Raw genomic sequence first — 19775 nt, 5'->3', positions numbered from 1 at the left:
GCCTTGCATAGTCAATGAAACACTGTTAGACATTTCTCTGGTACTCTCTACTTTCAGCCAAGATCTATCTAACGCTGATGTCCCTAGTGCCACAGCCTTTTCTAAACCCAGCCTTCACATCTGGCAGTTCTTGGCTAGTATACTGTTCTAGTCATTTCTGGATAATCTTTAGCAGGATCTTGTTCGCATGTGATATTAGTGATATCATTCAATAATTTCCACACTCTGTCGGATCACCTTTTTTGGAATGAGAATAAATATAGATCTCTTCCAGACATTTGGCCAGATAGTTGTCCTCCAGATTTCTTGGCATAACCTGGTGAGTGTGTCCAGGGCATCGTCTGTTTGCTGAAATGTCAGTGACTATTCCATCAATTCCTGGGGTCTTACTTTTGGCCAGTTTCTTCAGAGCATCTTGAACTTTCTCCTTCATCACCGTAGGCTCTTGATCATATGTTGTTTTATGGAATTCTTCTGTGTCAGCCACTTTTGGTTTAGTGCCTCTGTGTATTCACACTACTTCAGTGCAGAAAATGAAATTGCTAAGCCTGAATTCCCATTCCCACCATGCTGTTTTACCTCCTGTGTCCTTTTTAAGGTAAATAACACTGTTATTTGGGTCCAGAATATCTGTATCAATCCCTTTATTTGTGGAAACCAAATAGAAACAAAAATAGGAAAGAAAAAGAAATAGAGGAAGGAAGGAGAAAGGGAAGAATTAATATTTACTTTGTACCTGCCTTTGAACAAAAATATATAGGTTTCTTCCGCTTATTGTTTTTGTTATGTGCAGTAAAGCTGACTATAACTCTTAGCGACACCATGCACAGTAGCTCTGAACCCTGCTCTATCCTGAGACAATTTCATGTCTCTGACACACCTACTCTCATTACTCCAATTATTGTGTAAATCTCTCTTAATAAACTCTCATTGATCAAGAAACTATTCTGTTAAGTTCCATTAGTAAGACCCTAACTTATTAAATTCAGAATATACTAGACACCAGAAGTACAGAGAGCTTTGCAACTCTCCTAACCTAGGAAGGTGGACAAGCACCTAATGAATACTCAGTGGAATCATTTCCATATGCAAAAAGCTGTGGAAGCTAAGAGGAGGAACTAATTTCCTCTGGTTGGGAGAAAGGTAGGTCATGGAAGATTTCATAGAAAGGTTGCTAGGAGTTTCCAAGCAGAGAGAGGATAGAAAAATTCTTCAGGCAAAGAGATCAGCTGGGGCACAGCCTCCACAGTGCACACATACCTATATATTTGGATGTATTTTAGTACCTTGGCTAAAAAATGGTTCCTATTTTCCAGAGCCCAACAGACCAGCTCCCTGAATGTTTGCTTTCTTTATTTGCTTTTAATAATTAAGCACTAAGAAAGTGGCTTTGATTGTCAGCTTCACTCTCGGGGTTAATTAGATATTTCCAAATATCTTGCCAAATGCTTACTTTTGTCCCAAGCTTGGCTCGCTCTTTGTTTCCCTTTCCCTAAACACTGATTTCTCCTGAGAGCTCTTGTTGGAGAATTGACTAGAGCTAATTATTCCAGATAATTAAGATCTCTAAGTGAAGCAATTTAATTCTTTCTATTTCTTTCCTCCTTTTTTTTTTATAAATGTTAATGTCTGCATAACACACCATCAATAAAACTTTTAAAAGGTTAAGTTGGCTGAATGCAATGTTGAATTGAGAATGACTGGGATCAAATGAAATCCAGTAAAGATATTTAGCAGAGTAATGAAGTTTATTCGAGAACAAATGGCTTTTTCTTATCTGAGTTTGCTTTTGCTTGACGCAGTGTTAAAGTGGGGATGAGCAGTCAGCCCAAGTCAATTTTATTAAAAGAAGTTTGCTTTTGGTGACTCCCACTTCCTTTCTGTACATACCTTGTACTGTGTCTGCCGTTCTCTCCTCTCTCCCAAGCATGAAGCTCTTATAATATACTCTCTGGTTTTCCCTTATTACTCTTTCCCCTCCAAACCTGGGTCTCTTTCTCAAGTATCATACGTACATGTCACATAAGTCAGAGCCTATAAGACAATTTATGGCAGTGGTGATGGGGGACTAGAGGATGCATCTTCTTTACCTCGTGCTGCCATAAATAACAGAAATGCCACAAAAGAGAAACTTTAAGAAACAGAAATTTGTTATCTCCTGGTTTTGGAGACTAGAGTAAATCCGGGCATTGGCATTATTAGCATTAAAGATGGTAGCCTCTTTCTGTTGGTGATGTATTCATTCCTTGCCTTATAGATGGTTCCTAACAAGCGGAAATGATTACTTAGGATTAGTATTCACTGAATTCTGATATGACTTCATAGACATAACAAAAGTAACATCTTCTTTCCCATTTGGTCATATTTATAGGTACAGGGTTTAGAACTTACATTCTTTTCTTTTGGAGGATATAATTCAACCCATTGCAAGATGGCATGCCTATATAGTACTAGAAGTAATTTGTATTTGTTGTTAGCATTTCAAAAGTTGGGGATTTCACCTAGGGCCTGCCAGGCTTTTGGGATTTTTACATTCCTGCATAGCAGCAATCAGTTGCAGCAGGTCAACTTCTGCCTCCTTTAGACCAAACTGTGGGCTCCAGCTTGCCAACATCCCTCAGCCTTTACTCATTACACAGCTACCTGACACTGGAGACATTTAGGTTTGAAGCCTCTGATCGAGACAATTCATTTCTTTTTTTCTATTCTCTCTTTTCCCATTGTATTCCAATGTTCAAGATAACATTATTACTTTTCTTTGACAAATTTTAATTTTATAACACAGTAGTTATCTGATTAAACAAATCTACATGCAAAGTAAATGACTGTTTATTTCTATAAGGGGCACTCGGGGGTATTTTCAAAACATTTTGCTGCAGTTATAACTTTTAAAAGTGGGAAACAACAGCCTTTTAAACAAATGGTGCTGGCAAAATTGGAAAACTAACTGCAGAAAACTCAAGCAAGATCCACATCTCACTCCATGCACAAAATCCAACTCAGAGTGGATCATGGACCTAGGACTAAAACTAAGGACTATAAACTTCATTAAAGAAAAGCTTAGAAGAACTCTAAAAGTCCTAATTCACAACATAAACAGTTTTCCAAGCATCCTGGAAAATCTACAACTAGGAGAGGATAAAATAGATGAATGGGACCTTCTAAGAATTAAATCCTTATGCACATCCAAAAACAACAGGGTTAAAAGGGAAAAAAAGAATTGCTAATTACATGTCAGACAAGGGACTTATATCTAAAATTTATAAAATACTTGAGCTCCACAACAAGATAAATGTAAACAGCCCAACTGAAAAATGAGCACAAGATATGAAGAGACACTTCAATAAAGAAGCATTCAGATGGCAAACAAACACATGAAGAAATGTTCAAAATCCTTAGCTCTAAGAGAGATACAAATCAAAACTATATCATCTCACCCCAGTAAGAACAGCAAAATTTAATAGAACAGCAAACATCAAATTCTGGTGAGGTTGTGGAGAAATTGGAACCTTTATTCACTGTTGATGGGAGTGTAAAATGGTGCAATCACTATGGAAGGCTGTATGGCTCTTTCTCAAAAAGTTGGAAATAGAAATAGCACTTGACCCAGCAATTCCACTACTGGGAATTTGCCCTAAAGAAACCATAACCACCACCCAAACAGATATATGCACACCCATGTTTATTGAGGCTTTGTTTGCAATAGCAAAAAGCTGGAAACAACTCAAGTTCCCATCAACAAAAGAATGGACAGTGAAGCTCTGGTATAATCACACAATGGAATACTATGCAGCATTGAAAAATAAGGAACTCATGAAATATTATGCAACGTGGATGACTCTAGAGAACATTATGCTGAGTGAAATATCTCATCAAAAAAGGACAAATATTGCATAGGGCAACTATTGTAAAACAGGACTGACATTGGAGTTGAGGGAAGACACAGAAGAAGGGGAGGAATGGTGTATACTGCATTGCAACAGATGAGGGGGAGAACTGTTTAAAAGGGATATATGATTGGGTATTATTGTCAGAACAGAAGTCCAGAGTGAAAGCTGCATAGTGGAGTGGACTTGGAGGGAGGGACTGCATAGCAATGAAAGAGTTTTTCTTTTTCTTTTCAAGGAGAAGAGTGAACTGGGGGGAGGGGGTGGGCAGGGAGAAAAGAGCAACAATGAATGACTGGAAACCCTAAGCCACTGTAAACTTTCATTAAAATTAATGAAAAAAAATTGGGGTCATATAATAAAGAAAGGTGAGGATTATCACGTGGTATTGGTGTTGTCATTGTTAGTTGTCATCTAGTTAATCTCAAGTTAGTCCTGACTCATAGCAAGCCTATATACTGCAGAATGAAACACTGCTCATTTCTGAACCATCCTCACAATCCCCATGTAGGTTGTGACCCATTACTAGAGTGATTTCAATTCATTTCACTGAGGATCTTTCTCTTTTGGGTTGACCTCACACTTTATGAAACAAAATGTTCTTATCCAGGGGCTGGTCTACCCTGAAAACATATCCAAAACAAGTGAGCCAAAATCTTGCCATACTTGTCAGGATGTACTTCTTTGTCTTCTGGTGATTCACAGCATATTTAGTATTCTTTGCCAATACTATAATTCAAGTGCTTCAGTTATTCTTCTTTACTTCTTATCTACCTTTCTGGTTCATTTGAGGTCATTGTAAATACACTGATTTGAGTCAAGTGCACCTTAGTCCTCATGACGATATCTTTGCTTTTAAGCAAAGATCTTTTGCAGCATTATTTCCACAGTAAAATAAGTTGATTTCTTGACAGTTGCTTCCCTCAGCATTGACTGTGAATCCAAAGGAAATTAAATCCTTAATGGCTTCAAACCTGTCTTCATTCCCCCTCCCCCAATGTTGTTGCTTACTGATCCAGGTTTCAGGATTTTTTATTTGAGAATGTTCAGGTGTAATTCTTACTGAAGACTACAGTACCTAAATGCCATCAGTAAGTCCTTCATGTTCTCTTTACTTACAGCAAGTAAAGTGTGTCATTTGAATAGTTCAGGTTTATTATGAACCTTCCTCCCATCTTGATGCTTGTTTCTTTTCACATAACCCACTATTGTTTGTTCATCATGTTGTTGTTGTTGTTGTTGTATACTATCAAGTTGAAACAGACTCATAGCTGATTCAAACCTTCAGTGGGTTTTGAGAGGCAATTAACTGCATGGAGGGATATTGCCAATCTTTCTCCCGCAGAGATGTTGGAGGATTCAAACTTGGGGTTGACAGAGCGACTCTGTTCCACGAAGGCATCAGAATTCTTCGTTAATCATAGAAATTGAGTAAGTGTGATGAGAAGATAAAACCCTGACACATCTTTTCTGATTTTAAACTTTGCTGCTTTCCCCCCTTTTTTTCTGAGTCACTTTGTGGTCTGTGTACATAGTCTGCATGAAGACAGTGATGTTTTCTAGAATCCCCATTCTTTTCAAACATTAACCATAATTTGTTATGATCCACACAGCTGAGTTCCAAGAGAATGAACAGGGATGTCTTGGAGAGGGTGAAGCTTGAGTGCTCTTTGGAGGCAAGGATACTCACATACTTTGTGCATGTTGCTATGGGAGAGGAGGCATTCCTTGGAGAAGGACATGATGCTGGGAAGGATAGAGGGCCAGTGAAGGAGAGAAAGACGCTCAACCAAGTGGACTGACATGGTGACTGCTGCAATGGGCTCTTGTATGTCAGGAAGTGTGAGGATGGTGCAGGATAGAACAGGGTTCAGATCTCTTGTTCATAGGGTTGCTATAAGTCATTCTCAACTTGACAACACCTAACAACAACAATATAATATATTGGTAACTTTATACTAGTTTCTGCTTTCAACTATGACCTATCTGATACCAGCAATTATATCTTTGTTTCATGTCTTATTTGAATCCAACTTGAATTTCTGCAAGTTCTCTGTTGGTGATGGACTGTTCAAACAATCTTTTAATTGTCTTCAGTAAATTCTTACTTGCATGTCATATTATGGACATTTTTTGATAATTTCATTTTACATCATACAGACATTTTTCTCTGGCTATTTAAGAGATTTTTTTTTGACTGGCCAAATATTTTGGAAGTTTATCACCATGTCCTTCTTCCTTCTATGTCTTAACATAAAAACTCTGCTGAAACTGTTTGACTGTAAATGACCCTGCTGATATTTGAAATCCCAGTGACATATCTTCTGGCATCATTAGCAACACTTAAGCCACTATAGTATGTGAAATTGACAGGCAGGAGGTGGTTAGGTTAACAACAAAACAAACAAGAAACTCTACTGTCCTTACATTGATTCTAACTCATAATGACCCCATAGACCAGAGTAGAAATGCCCTGTAGGGTTTCCAAGGCTGTAAATATTTACAAAAGCAGATTGTTACATCTTTCTCCCACAACTTTGGATGGTTTGAACTATCAACTTTATTTTCAGCTAAGTTTTTTACCCACTGTGATACTGAACCCTTTAGATGGTATAGGAGGAATACTGTTAGTTACAGTTTTCCTGGAGGTCTTCAAACACATTGATGGTTTAGTGTGCTTGCATAGGAAAAGCAAAGGTTTTGTATCCAAGCAGACCTGGGTTTACTTCTGGACCATGCAATGCCAAAAGAACAAACAGAAATGTCTTGGGGAGGGTACAGCTCGAGTGCTTTTTAGAGGCAAGGATGATGAGGTGTGTCAGGCTATATTATTTTACTGTGCCTATTCAATTTGTATGCAGAACAAATAATCCAAGAAGCTGAACTGTAAGAACGTGGCATCAAGAGTACAAGACAACTCATCAACAACCTAAAATATGCAGATGACACAATCTTTTTTTAAGAAAACGAAAAATCTGAGGCATTTAGTCATGAAGGTCAAAGCATTCAGTATGGATTACATCTCAGTATCATCTTCATTGCCTTTGAGCCAAAAGTAGCTCATAGCTGAACTTCCATTGGGTTTCTGAGGTTTTAAACTGCACAAGAAGAGATGGCCAAACTGAACTCTGTCATCCCTACAGATAAAGTCAACTTAACTCTTCTTTATTTCACCCAACAGGGTCTACGTATGTAGTGACTGTTCTATCTTGTAAATTATATCATACAGTTGTCAGCAATGTCTCTATCACCAACAACAGGATAAGGAGATACTCTCTCATTGCTGTCAAGGTGGAAATGGCTCATAACTGGCCTTTCATTGGGTTTCTGCAGCTCTAAATCAATCACACAGGAGGAAACCACCTATCTTTCTTCCTACAATTTCCACCACCATAGCTCCAAAGGACACTGTTGTTGTTGTTGTTATGTGCCGTCGAGTCGCTTGCGACTCATAGCGACCCTATGTACAACAGCCCTAAACGCCGCTCTGTCCTGTGCCAATCGCACTGTCTCTGACACTCCCATCCCAATTATCCCAGTCACTGAATCAATCCACCTCATAGAGGGCCTTCCCCTTCTGCGCTGTCCCTCCACACTCCCAAGCATGATGTCCTTCTCCAAGGACCGGTCTCTCCTCACAACATGTCCAAAGTATGTTAGACGGAGCCTCAGAATCCTTGCCTCCAAGGAGCCACCCGGTTTAACCCTATCCAGGACAAATCTGTTTGTTTTCCTAGCAGTCCATGGTATTCTCAATACTCTTCTCCAGCACCACAGCTCAAAGACATCAATTCTCCTTCTATCCTCCTTGGTCATTGCGCTGCTAAAAATTCAGGGAAGCAAAACGAATTGTATCCTCTAACCCTACTTACTCTGTGTGCTATACAAATGACCTGAGAAACTAGTCCATATAAAGACTGTAGATGTTAGTTTGGAGATGTATTACAATGTACATAACAATCTACATACGGTAGTTTGCCACAGTATATAGTTATTTTTGAAGGAAGTCTGGCAGCACAATGTTTAAGCACTTGATTTGCTTACTGAAAAGTACATAATTAGAAACCAACAGCCACTCAGAAGGAGAAAAAATTTTGGTGGTCTGCTCCCATGGAAACCACTGCCCAAGAAACCTTACGGGCAGTTCTGTTCTATGTCACTTGGGGCTGGAATCAACTCAAAACAACAAAGCCATTTAGATTATTTTATTACTGAATTCTAACTAGTATTTGGAGTTCTTTTACAGTATTTCTGATTAAATACATCATCAGTCATAAGGAATGGGTTCTCTCCCTTGACACTGGATCATGGATATTCACGTTTTCAATTGTAATTGATACTGCCAAATAGCTTGCCTAGTCATCTTTGCCAATTTGTGGCAATATGAATGCCCAATATGAATTACTTCATACTCTTGCTAACAACAAGTATTATCTTGTTAATTTTTCTCATTCTGATGGGGGTAAAATAATCACAATATTTCCCTATCAATTATCTCTTCCTACATAAAGTGATTTTGAAGCATTGATAATGGTTGTACTATTATCACACCAGTCACTTCTTTTACAATGATTAGTATAAGTCTTTTTCCTAAACTCTAGTGGTTTAGTGGTAAGGAGCTGAACTATTATCCTAAAGGCATATGGTTCAGGCCTATCAGATGCTCTGCAGGAGAATGATGACCAATGTGATTTACTTTTTCTGTAAACCCACTGGAGGGTTATAATTAAATGCTCTCAATGTTAGCTATGGTTTGTTATGATCCATGCAGTCAAATGCTTTTGTATAATCAGTAAAACACAGATAGGCATTCTTATGGTAGTATCTACTTTCAGCCAGGATCCTTCTCACATCAACAATGATGTCCCTGGTGTCATAACATCTTATAAATGTTGTTTGAACTTCTGGCAGTGCTCTGTATAATGTTCTAGTCATTTTTGGATGATCGTCAGCAATATTTTGCTTGCATGTGATATTAATGATATTGTTTAATAACTTCCACACTCTGCTGGATCACCTTTCTGGTGAATGAGAACAAATATAGATCTCCTCTAGTCTGTTGACAGGTAGCTGTCTCCTTATTTTCCTGGCCTACAATGGTGAGCTCATCCAGGGCTGCCTCTGTCAATTGAAACCAGGCAATTGATATCCCATTTATTTCAGGGGCCTTATTATTTGCCAATGACTTTATTATCACTTGAACTTTCCCCTTCATTGTCACTGGCATTTTAGCATATTCTACTGTATTCTCTCCATTTTCTTTTGACACTTCCTGGAACATTCAAGATTTCCCCCTATCCTATCTCTCAGAATTGCTATTCAAGGCTTAACCTCGTTTTTCAATTCTTTTAACTTGAGCTATCCTGAGAGAGTTCTCTTTTTATTCTCCAAATCCAGGTATTTGCACATTCTATAATAATATTTTGCTTTGTCTTCTGGAGCTGCCCTTTAAAAACCTCTGTCCATCTCTTTCACTTCAGCATCTCTCCCTTTTGTTTTGGCTTCTTGATGCTCCAGTGAAATTTTCAATCTCTTCTAATATGGATTTTGGTCTTTTCTTCCTCCTCCTCTGTCTTTCTTATGACCTTTTGCTTTCTTCATGGATGATATCTTTGAGCCATCCCGCAACTCATCTGATCTTTGATCACTAGTTTTCAATGCCTCAAACGTATTCTTGAGATGATTTGTAAATCCAGGTGGGATAGACTCAAGTTTGCTTTTTGGTTCTCATTGAATTTTTCACTTTCTTCAACTTCAATTTGAACTTGCACATGAGTTAGCACTTGACCTAGTTTTAACTGCTGTTATTGAGCTTCTCCAATGATTCTTTCCCCAAGTGGATTCAATCAGATTCCTGTGCAGCCCATCAGTTAAGATCAATGTGTTCCTCAAAGAAGGTATTGGCAATGAATAAATCATTAAGTGTACAAAATTCAGTCATTCTTTTTCCTTCCTCATTTGTGTTGATACATATGTATATTTGAATAACTCTTCTTACATATATTTGAATAACAGTTTTATGAACAAGTCTTTCTAAAATGCTACTTTTCCTGCTACTTTCACTTGGGATTTGGGAATGGGTGTACTGTATGTATAAGTGACAGTAGATACACTGCATCACTTCTTTCCAAAGTATTTATATCCAAAATATCTCAAAACAAGTATCAGGAAGCACATTCACTATTAAAAAAGTATTTGCTTAAATCAGTGATATACCTGGTGACATATATTCACAGCGTTTTCCTAACTAGAAATAAATGACAATTTATTCATCCATTCATTTGTCAGTGCATCTATTTCTTCAACAAATTTTTATTGGGTGCTGCATGAACTAGTCTCATTAAGTTGTGGTAAGAATAAAATCCTCAAATCTTACTGTCTTTACAACTCAATATTTCTTTCTTGTTCACATTACAAGCTAGTTATAAATCAGTTATGGTTTTGCTCCTGTTCTAAACTGTGCTCTTGATTCTAGCATCCAGAATGAAATAGCCTTTTTATGTGGGACATGATGTTTTTAAGGGGGAAGGTGGAGAAGGAGAGGGCTGGAAAAATCTTGCCATGACTATTTGGAACTGGTTTGTTGTTACTTCCATTCACATTTCCTTGGCCAATAAGCTGCATGTTTATCCCTGATATCAATGGCAGGAAAACAGACTACTTCCATTGAAAAGCAATGGAATATGAAACTATTGATCTTTCCCTGTCACGAACAAAGAAGTGGTGGGGGAAGCAAAGCCGAACTGCAAAAATATGCCCTAGGAATTAATGTTGTGATCTTTTGAGTTGGAACCCACTCATGGCTGACCCCCTACTGGGTTTTAAAGAGGCTTTAATATACATGGGAGGAAATAGCCCATCTTTCTCCTAAGAAACAGCTAGTGAATCTGAACCTTATGTGTTTTTTTGGTTTTGTTTTTTGTTATAAATACATATGTTTGGTGAGTGAGGGGCGACAGCAGGCAGAGAAGGAGCTGTACAGAGCTGGAGGCTGGGAGCCACGTAGAGAGAACGACACAGGACACAGTCGGCTCAAGGGGGCAGCATTCTGGGGCCAGTAACACTTGTTTGGTCGATGAGAGCCTGCAGAGTGTCCTGTGTGGGTCTGCGGGCACCCTGGCGCTCCCTGGTCCGAGGTTTCTGGGTGATAGTGGAAACAGCAGCTCCGAGCTCAGCTCACATTTTTCAGGGCCTTGGGGGCAAACTCTGGCAGCATGAAGAACGCCTGGTGCACATCTGAGTTGTAGCATTTGAGCTGCCTCTGCTCCACCTGCGCCTGCGTCAGTTGTTGCACTGGAGGGAAGTTGGTGCTGGGTTCTTGCTGCACAGCATGAAGCCGATCTGGGATCTGGCCACTGGGGTAGATGAGGATGGTGTAGTAGACGTAGGCCGCCACAGGGAAGAGGGACTTGCAGAACTGCTGCATATCCTTGATGAAGTCCAGGTGCAGCCACTGGCAACCCCCCCTGGCAGCAGAGAATGCCATCCTCCTTGAGGGCTGTCTTCATGGACTGGTAGTAGGATTCTTTGAAGAGGCTCTAGCGGGGCCCATGGGGTCTGAGGAGTCCATGACGATAACATCAAGGCATCCTGGTTCTGCTTCATGAATTCAAAACCATCACCTACAGGCAGGGTCAGCTTTGAGCTGGAGTAGCCAACCGCCATGCCTCGAAGAAACTTCTTAGAGACTTGGATGACATGAAAGGTGCTTCACCACTTCCCGTAGGAAGCCTCCATCCCCACCCCTGATGATCGGCACCTTGCGAGGGTTTGGGTGGCAGCAGAGGGGCAGGTTGGTAATTATCTCCTGGTAGGAGAACTCGTGCCTCTTGGTGTACTAGATGACGCCAGCCAACACCAGCACGTTGCCATAGGTCTTACTGCTGAAGACAAGGATGTCCTGGTACCACGAGCGCTGATGGTTCAGCAGCTGTTCCACCTGCAGCAACAAGGCCTGGCCAGGTCACAGACTGCAGGTCTCATGGAACCAGCCCTCACGGATGGCGGCGCTGCCTGAGGAAGCAGGGCCCCAAGGGTCGCAGGCCCGGGACTGCATGCTGCTTGGAGCCGCAGCACAATGGGACCAGCTCCACCCACCACCTGCACCTCAACCTAACCCAGGCCGAACCTTATGTTTTAAAGTTGGCAATGCAACTTCTTACCACTTTCAAATTTCAATTTTCCTAACCCTGAGACCAAAAGAACTAGATGGTGCCCATCTATCACTGCTGACCATTCTGAAAAGGGACACCATTCTTGGTATGATGGAGGGTCAGTGAAGGAGAGTAAGAACCTCAACAAGATGGATCAACATGGTGACATCAGCAGTGGGTTCTCCTGTGTCAGAGATGATGAAAATAGCACAGGACAGGGCAGAGTCCAGATTGGCTGTTCATCTCACCATTAAAATAGGGTTGCTATTAGTTGTACTCAACTCAGGGGCATCTAACAACAACGGGTCCTATAGAGACTGGTGGAACCCCTGACACCATGGCTCCTAGTCATTCTCTGAACTTTGAACAAAATTCACCTTTGTGGCTTATCATTCAACTGAAATAGTAGACAGATCTGGACTATTAAGTGACAAATAATGGTGACTAAGGAGGCACACCTTAGAATAACCAAGCAATATTCCCGAGGGCACAAAGAGGTGAGATAGAAGAGTTCATGGAAATCAGATTTACAGGGAAGAAGTGGGAAAAGTGTGATTATATTGAAGGTATTATAATTAATATTATAAAACAAAATGTACATGAATGGTTAAACAAAAACTTAATCCATTTGCTTTATAAACTTCCATTCAAACGAAAAGAAAACAAAATTTAGAAAGAAAGGCAAAGCACAGAAATGATTACTCCTGCTTAATGGAAAAAAGAAGTATTTGGGATTACTGAGCAAAAGCTGAGAATAAAGGAATGCAGAGACATAGACCATTCCCTCAAGAAATTAGCAGTTTGGAGGGGGAAATATATGTGAACTTAATTACAGTAAAACATAATTAATGAAAAATTTGCATGTGTTAAATAATTCTATCCTTATATAGCTTTATAAAATGAATTCTGTTATTCTCTCCAACTTATTTTACAACTGAAGAATAGAGACATCCAATAGTTAAGTAACTTGCCTAAGCTCACACAGCTGACAAGGAGCAGATATTCCAAGCTATAGGACTCAGAAATCTTTTGACAAGAAGGTACCGTCCTTCTGGATGTAGCAGATCATCATAGAGGGTATGGGTGGCATAGGCTAGAAGTTGGGAAATGGAGATTTTGGAGAATGAGGAGGAGGAGGGTGCCAGAAGGAAGGAAAAGGCATTTCTGCTGGAATGGGAAGCAAGAGCAGAGGAGCAGAGGCTGATTTGTAGTGCAGAACAGTGTCCTGAGAGGCAGTCTGAACAATCTGGTGTTGCTGAAATCTGAGATGTGAGTAAGGAGAAAGAGAGGCACCATACCATTGGGCTCAGGGCCCATCTTCAAATCCCTGGGTAGATTTGGGATTTTAAGAGTTGAGCAGGAAACCTGGTTGATGCTGTTGCTGCTACATTCCCCTCCACTCCTCCCCAAAGAGATTTTCTGTTTGGAAATTTATTTCCCAATTTTTATGATTATTTTCCCCCCCTGGTTGACTGTTTGCCTCCATGGGGTGGGGATGCAGCGTGTGAAGCAAGGGCTGGTGGCTCCTAAATGGATAAAAGAGAAGACTAGCCTGAACAGGTTACAATTTTCTACTGATTCAGTGTATCCCACAGGTCTGAAAAAACACTGACCATTTTTGTTTTTCCCAAGAAGTAGAATGTTGGCTGCCTTTCTCCCTCACTTCTTCTCAAGGGTATAGTACTGAATATTATTTATTGTTCTGACTATGAATTCAGTGGTGCCTTTTTTCCTCTTTCCTGCTGACAGATGATTTGCTCTTGAACAATTAACAGACTGACTGCTGTGTTCCATCTCCATGTGGGCTCCTGCCAGGCACCCTTGGGAGCTCAAAAGGAGAAAGGCTTTCTTCTTGATCCTATTACTTCTGCCCAGCATAGAGAAGGATTAATTAACCCACCAGGTTGTGCTTCATTACCAGGGAGTAAAAAGAAGAAGCAGCAGTAGCAGCCAGCAGCTGTGGAATTCAAACATGGAGAAAGCAAACAATTCATTGTCTGAGTGCCTTTGGAACATGACAAAGACTCAATTGGCTAAGTGGTACAGTGGTTAGAAAAGTCACAAAGGTGCAAGTCACAAAGCTCATGACTTTTGTTTCTTCAGTTTCACAATCAGCAGAGTTCTTTCTGCTAAGCCTCACAGACTCAAAGGCCAATTTAAACCAGTATCATTCTCTCAGAGCCCATTGTCTAGGAGGAATTGGGAAGCATAATAATCCATACTTCCCAGGGTTGCTGTGAGAATTAATTAAATGTGATACCATGTGTGAAAGCACTTTGTAACTAAACATTATGCAAATATTGGTTATTATCATTTTAATGTTTGATATTCAGACAGTCAAACAATTATTGAGCACTTATTAGGGCAAAGGACTGTATTTGGAGCTAATGATTATGGAGCAGAAGTTGAAGACATTGGCTTTGCAGTGCAGGAATACAGTCTGGCTGAAAAGTTGAAGCATGCACATGAAAATTGTCACGATTTTGAAGGCTTCAAAACAGTTTCATCTTATGTTTTAACTAGCTAGTTAGATATGACTACCTGGAGCATTATCCAGAAAAGAGTTCAGAAGCTCTTTCTGGGTTTAAAAGTAGTAAAGTAGTTTGTAGCTGGTTAGAAGTGCTCAAAAGCTGTGTAGATTGTGATACCTGTGCTGGGTATTAAAATGACTGAATTGGGTAGCAAGCAATGTTAATGAGTTATTATAGTAACTTAGCAAATGGTAGTGTTTGCATGGTTATCAAAGAATGTAGAACAAATAAAAGTAAAGTTTGGTCCTAAATTGTGGGTAGGATTTCAGCAGAGAGAGAGAGAGAGGGGAAGATGATTTAGGGAAGGGGAGACCAGAATGCAGACTATTTGCTAAGAAGGGGTGGGGGTGATTAAATGTAAATATCTCTGGAAAGAGAAAATCTAGCTCAAATCCTGAGCCTTTCACAGATAAGCTGTGTGGCTTAGACCCTGATTTGATCTCAGTATTTTTATATATAAAGTTATAGAACCAGATCAATGTTCTTATTGTAAGATTTCTCAGATCTTTGACTACTAATATTCATTGTGGTAAATCTATTTGTGAAGTGCTATCTAAAGACAAGTGGAATATACTCAACTTTATACTATAGCTCTTATGAACGTGTCTTAACTTTTTTTTTTCAGTTTTAACTTTAACTTGCAATATGAGAACATGAGGGTTTTCCCCAAGTCTACTCTTGGCCTTGTTCTAAATGATAATATTGAGCTTCTTGATCTCTTATTTCCACAGATGTGTCAGTTTGATTCCTCTGTACTCCACCTGGCAATGCCTATGTATATAGTTATCATTTTCATGACTTGTAATAAGTACTTTCAGTGAATAATATTGTTGTTGTTAAGTGCCATCAAGTTGTAGGCAATTCATAGCGACCCTATGAATGAAAGACCTGGACAGTTGTATAACTTTCATTGTTTCTCCAGGTTCATAGGGTTTCTGGAGGCAAGCTATTTGTAAGTGGATGTCACTCCTGCTTCCAAGCTTGTTTTAATTGAGGAGCTCCACTAAACACTGTCCACAATGGGTAACATTATAGCAATTGACACATCAGTGTCATAGTGTTCAGTATCGCAGCAACCATGAGTTACCTCTATATAGCAAGTAGACAGACCAGGGCTATACGATCTAAAAGAATGTTTGACCAAAAACAATTAAAACCAGGCCCAAGGGCCTATGGCCCTCAAGCCATACTGAATTTAAGAACCAAAGCATGGTTCAGACTTCCTGAGCTCCATCATTCCAAATTCCTCCATAATCATGCATGCATATTCATTGGCTCTCACCACCCAAAAACACCCATCTGGAGGCATTCCGCTGCTTCTTCAATCTCCTCCTATTCTGATGCCACATGGTTTTTCATAGAGTCTAACTTCTTTAATGATTTATCCGCCATATAAACTGAGTACACATGAGGGAAAGATACATATATAAATAGAAGATGAACAAAGGCCTGAAGCCTTTCTATAGCTATCATCATTTCCCCAAGTTTTTAGACTTTCCATAGGCATGTAGTTTAGGAAGTGGATGGCAGTCCTGCTTCCAAACAGGAATCAACCTGGGAATTCCAACAAACACTGCCCGTGATGGGTAGCCAGTTATGGTTTTTGACATACCTATGGCCCAGTTTTCCATCATCGCAGCAACTCTGTGTTATTTCAGTAGAGCAAATAGACAGACCTTTGATGTACCACTCGAAAGAGTGTTCATACAAAATCAATTATTTGGCACAAGGGCCCTACAGTATTTTAAAATTCTCACATGCTCAAACGCTGGTGGACTCTGGGCCAGAGACTCCCAGTTCATCTGGCAAGTCCCATCAGCTGGCACTCACTAGGGATGAAAAGAAAGCCATAAAAGCTCTGAGCATTCCATACATACCTCTTCAAGACATGAGAGGCCATCCTAAGAATAACATTGTAGTCTTGCAAATTCTTTCATGTGACCATCAGCATCATTCTATTTTCAAGGTAATATTTTCTAAATATTGATACTTCTCTCTTTTTTTAAATTTTTATTGTATTATTTTTACATGTACCATCAAATCAGATCTGACTGGTACAGGAGGAGATTGCCCCCTCCTTCTCCAGCAGAGGATCTGGTGGATTTGAACCGCATACCTCTGGGATTGCAGTGCAGCATCTTGCCACTAGGCCACCAGAGCTCCCTTGATACTTCTCTTTTGTTTCCAACTTTTGCATCCCAATAACCAATAAATACTTTATACATGCCGCATTCAGACAACTTAGAGATGTTTTCAGCTACTTTTCATTTTGAGTTGTGCCACATTAACAGATAAAGGTACTAAAATTATAAACCATCCATATTATAAACCATCCATATTATTGAGATAGAGGGAGCTCTGGAAGCTACACTGGAATCTTGAAGGCACTTTGTTCAAATCTGTCAGCTGCTTCATGGAAGAAGGACAGGCAATTTCCTCCCATGTGATTAATTACCTTAGAAAACCCACCAGAGGGTCATCTATGGGTCGGTTCTGACTCAATGGTACACAAAAGTACCATACTTTGAGAACGAAGCTCTCCCCAGTCACATTCTGAGTTCCTTCTAGCCTGAGGGTCTCAGTTTCTGGCACTATCTCAGTAAATGTTTCATTGTTAGACATATGATTTTCACTGGCTTTTTTTTTTAATGTGATCATCTGTCTGTCTTAGTTAAAGGTGTATCCTTTGACCATACTTATTTACTTATTTAATCTGTACACTGGACAAATAATGCAAGAAGATAGAGATCTATAAAGAATACAGAATCAAGATTAGAGAAAGACTCATTAACAATGTGTAGATGACACAACCTTGCTTGCTGAAAATAAAGAGGACGTGGAACATTTGATGACCCTCATAATTGGACCAATAAGCAACATCATAGCAAACTGAGAAAACATTGTAATTGTCAAGGATTTAATTTTACTTGGATCCATAATCAATGCCATAGAAGCAGCAGTAAAAATCTAACATCTTATTGCCTATCAATCTGATGCAAAAGATCTATTAAAAATGTTAGAAAGCAAAGATGTCACTTTGAGGAATAAGGTGTTATTTGTCAAAGCCATATTATTAATCACCTCATGTGTATCATCATGCTGGGAGGGTGGAGGGATGGTGAAAGAGAGGAACACTCAACTGGGTAGATTGACACAGTAATTGCAGCAGTGGTTCAAGTGTGTCAGAGATTTTAAGGATGGCACAGGATGGGACATGGTGCAGATTTGTTGTTCATAGGGTCACTATGAGTTGCATTCAACTTGATGGCACCCAACAATAACAACAACAGCAGTAACATATGTATGTGAAAGTTGGACAATGAATACAGAATTGATACCTTTGGGTTATGGTGCTGGCCAAGATTATTAATTATCCATGGATATACAGAGAAAAACAAATTTGTCTTTCAAAAAATGCAAAAGAACAAACACAGCTTAGAAGTGAGGATGACTAGAACAGTCTCACATTTTGGACACGTTATCAGGAGGACCAATTCCTGAAGACAGATTGCATACTTAGTAAAGGAGGGAATCAGTGAAAAAGAGAAAGACCCTAAAAGCGGAGGTAGTGGTTGCAAAAATGGGCTCAAAAATGACAATGAGCATGACATTGGCACAAGCCTGGCCAGTGTTTTATTCTGTTGTAAATAGATTATCTATGAGTCAGGACCAACTCAATCAGACCTGCAACAACAGATCAATGTTCTTGAGCATTCTTTCTAATTCTGCAATACATAATGTTTGTGAACAAGATGAGCCTTTGCCAAATTGTATTTCATGGAACAATGATCACATCAGCTGCTGTGTAAAAATAAGTTTCATCATCAAACGATTTGGAGAAATGAAGAATTTTGTGTATTTGTTAATTTTTACTCATTTCTTTCCACTATCTTTTTCTCTTTAAATTCCTTTTAAAATTAGCATCAAAATGAACCATTTTACACAATTCTATGTCTTTAGTGCACTTACATGATTGTGTAAAGACTACTCCTGTCCAGTTCCAAACTATTGTCATCACCCCAAAAGGAAATCTTTTTCCCCATTAAGTAGAGGTTTTTTTTTAGTCCCCCTTCCAGTCACTGGCAATAGTCAATCTGCATTCGGTCTCTACTTCCATTGCCTTTTGATTCTACTCCAACCAGACCTTTAGTGTTTGTTATTTTAATGGTTTTTAATTATGGTAGTTCATATGGGAAAAAGAAGACTCCAATGACATTTAAAAATTAAATTAATAGAATTAAGTTACTAATTTCATGTAAGTAATCAACGAAAGGGCTAAAATGAAGATGACCAATGCCCACGTCTAGAATCAGATAGAGTAAGCTAGGGGAGAATTTGAGTGAGGTCAAGGCTCACAAAGCAAGATGGGAGGAGGAAGACTGCTGTCTTGAAGGCCAGCGTCATGGATTTCCAGGGAGAGATGAATTTAGAGTTAAAGAAGTCTGCAAAGGAGTAAGAAAAAGTCCCTAAAGAAGCAATATAATTTCAGCATTATCATCATCATCATCATTGTCAGTATACTGTTCAAGTCTAGTGTGCCCAATCATCCTGGCATTCCTCTGACGAAGGTGGTCTCAGTTCACAGGAATTTTATTTCTAAATCTTGGGAAAGCATGGACAAGCAATGTCCATTAGTTTTCCTATCAGGTTACTACTTTTCCTTACCTTAGGATGGACATTTGGATTTAGAATTGAAAGACAATCTGTTGATAGTCAGCAAATTTGTTGAACAACTTATCTTTTGTTTTAGTCCAAAGAGGTGATATGATGAGTTTACTTAGTACCAAAGAGAGATGGAAGGCTTCCAGGCAGAGAGTCTGTTAACCACCTCGTATGTAGTCACTTTTGTTGGCCTGAAGACAGGGTTGGTGTCCTGAGCTTGCCTCTGGTTCATTTGGAAGCAACTGGAAAACATCTGCACCATACTTAACTGAGTGTACAGAGATTCCCCTACCCCCCAGTAGATGTGGGGACAAGCAGATAAAACAACTTTCCTCCACTACTGGATTCATTAGAAGAAATTAAAGCTTCTTGGAATATTCCTGCAATCCACTTTGGAAAGGCTGGCTTAAAGGGGAGTTAGGAGAGTTAAATGCGCCAGCAGTAAGGAAATCAAAAGATGAATTGCATTTGGAAAGTCTACTGTCAGGGACCTCTCTAGAGTACTGACAAGCAATGATGTCAGTCTGGAGACTAAGGTGCAC

At 39.5% G+C, this 19775-nt stretch overlaps 1 pseudogene; it reads right to left on the bottom strand.

Moving 5' to 3' along the window:
• Nucleotides 1-11058: 11058 nt before the first annotated feature.
• Nucleotides 11059-11943, bottom strand: LOC102854684 (annotated as a pseudogene).
• Nucleotides 11944-19775: the final 7832 nt, after the last annotated feature.

Source organism: Elephantulus edwardii, unplaced genomic scaffold (genome assembly GCF_000299155.1).
Source record: "Elephantulus edwardii isolate Elephantulus edwardi_28Jun2011 unplaced genomic scaffold, EleEdw1.0 scaffold00063, whole genome shotgun sequence".
In the NCBI taxonomy this organism is placed as follows: Eukaryota; Metazoa; Chordata; class Mammalia; order Macroscelidea; family Macroscelididae; genus Elephantulus; species Elephantulus edwardii.
Note: the sequence above shows the minus strand (reverse complement) of the source record. Positions and strands in the feature narration are given on the sequence as shown.